Source organism: Acyrthosiphon pisum, chromosome A1 (assembly GCF_005508785.2).
Source record: "Acyrthosiphon pisum isolate AL4f chromosome A1, pea_aphid_22Mar2018_4r6ur, whole genome shotgun sequence".
NCBI lineage: Eukaryota > Metazoa > Arthropoda > Insecta > Hemiptera > Aphididae > Acyrthosiphon > Acyrthosiphon pisum.
The window spans coordinates 158,414,749-158,417,238 of record NC_042494.1 but is presented as its reverse complement, the minus strand read 5'-3'; positions in this window follow the sequence as shown (position 1 = coordinate 158,417,238).

Genomic DNA, 2,490 nt, shown 5'->3' with positions numbered 1-2,490 from the left:
AACAGTGTTTATACTGCAATAGGTACACAGTAGTCCGGTACCGTCAAATGGGGTAACATTAGCCCTTAATGACAACTTTGGCCCATAAGTAGGAAAAAGTTTAATTATGAGATAACAGCTGAACTATTTAACGTAATTTCTTCAAAACTGTATCAAACTGTAGGTAGGAGTAGTGGTCTCACTATGTAACGAATTGTATGTAAACAATCGTTCACAACTTCATTTAGTAAAATTGATAAAAACTGTTATCAAATAACGAAAAAATTACAACATTACTACTTTTGTGTTAACCAAGTATCATCCGGCGTTAAAAATCTTCGTTAAGTCTTTTTTAAGTACAAAATTTAGTATAGAAATAAGATATGGTGGTTTGAATATAATTACTTTATTAACATTTTGTTCAATCATTCATTATCATTTTGGTCTAACATTGTCCCATTATTTTGTGTAACTTTGGCCCAGAACTAAGTTGGGCCAAAGTTACCCGACGCCAATATTCTTTAAGTTTTTTTGACGTTAAGACTGTCAACTTTGATTATTGTGGCTTTTAATTTTATAAACGTTTTATTTGTTTATTTTGTTTATTTACAAAAAATAATTTTATTAAATTAAAGAGGTTTTTTGTTATTATTTTATTAATTTGTTATAAATTGTTTTTTTTAATACTTTAGTTTCATTAGGAGGTTACCTAAACACTTAATAATTTTATAATGTATATTCTTGAGTGATTATTAACTTTGAGACTGAAGTTTGTTTTTTTATTATTTAATTGTATTAGCTTTTAACTTTTAACAGTTAATTTAAAGAGGTTTTTTGTTATTATTTTATAAATTTGTTATAAATTGTTTTTTTTAATACTTAAGTTTCTTTAGGAGGTTACCTAAACTCTAAATAATTTTATAATGTTGTACATTCTTAAGTGATTCATAACTTTGAGACTGAAGTTTGTTTTTTATTTTTTTTATTAGGTTTGAAACATAAATTGTTAATTTTGTTTATAAAAAAAAGGTTTTTTATTATTTTTAAGCAAATAAATGTTGATATTTTGATTGCTTTAATATTTATTGTATACTAGTTTACTATAACATTGGCCCTAATCATAAATAACACTGTTTACAATGAATTTACTGGTGTGGGACATAGTTACCCCAATTGCAGGCAACATTGGCCCAAATTTTTGAAAAAAATTGTAGGTTATTCAAGTGTCGAAAATTTAAAAATGACTTATAATATAAAGAGGTTGATTCATATTTTAAAAGAAAAAAATATAAGGTAACCAACTTTTACAAAAATGTTACCAATATTCACCAAAATATATAAAAAAAAGTGAAATCTGGGCCAATGATACCCCATTCTACGGTAGTCGATTACAACAATTATGCTTTTTTACAATTCGTTTTTTAAATGCTTTGTAAAAACATTTGAAGAAGTGATTGAATTTAATTTCGTAACTAATAGTTGATTACTTTGCAGATTTTGGATTGGCCGACCTAATCAAAATAATTGAAGACGCTGGCTGCAGTTTGATTTTAGTGTTTGGAAGTTGGTGCTTTTATGATTTGATACCTACTTGAAAATCAACCTCAAATCAATAATATTCGGTCAAAAGGCTGTAGAACGCATTTTATGGTGCACTACCAGAGCTAATCATGTCAGCGTTTAGAAACTTACCTATCACATTTTAAGTGAAAGAATATAAAAATTACAATATAAGTATAGCCGTATATAGCGATGAAATATTTTATGAACATTTTATAATTTATCTTATTAATTTCTTATCAAATAAATCTTTTGATATTATATAGTTGTAGTATATTTAACCTTCATAATTATATTTTAAAATATGTACTTTTATTACCATTTACCCATTTTAATATAATGTTGGTATTATTCTAATGACAATAATATAGTAAATTCAAAATACAAATCATTAAATATATATACCTATATCAATATATTATAATATTTAACTATAAAGTAATAAATGTGCCTTTTTATCTTTTATTAGGTGTATTTTTACTTTAGTATAAATTATGAGTGTATAATCATTTGTTACAATTATTGATTTTTCAATTTTTAACGGAGGTAATTTATTTTTTGAGTCACTATTCCTCAATTTTACCCAGATTATATTTTCTTTTATTATAAGTTTTTTGTTTGATTCTGACGTTATACTTGTTACAATGTAAATAAAAATGAAACAGTAATTTTATAAAGTATTTTAAAATTGTATTTAAACTTAAAAATTAATTAATTTAAGAAAAGTACAAAAAAAAAGAAAGTTTTAGAAATTTTCAATTCAAAATTTTCAAGCTTACATCTCTAGCCGTATACCTACTTTATAATATGTGATATTAATATAATTACTCCCTCTTACATTTATATGAACACCTAATACTTCTTTTGCTGCTTCAATAACTGCACTTTCAAAATCAAGGTGTACCTAAGTATTTGGGGTCGGGATATAAATTTCGTTTAGCGCATTCTTCC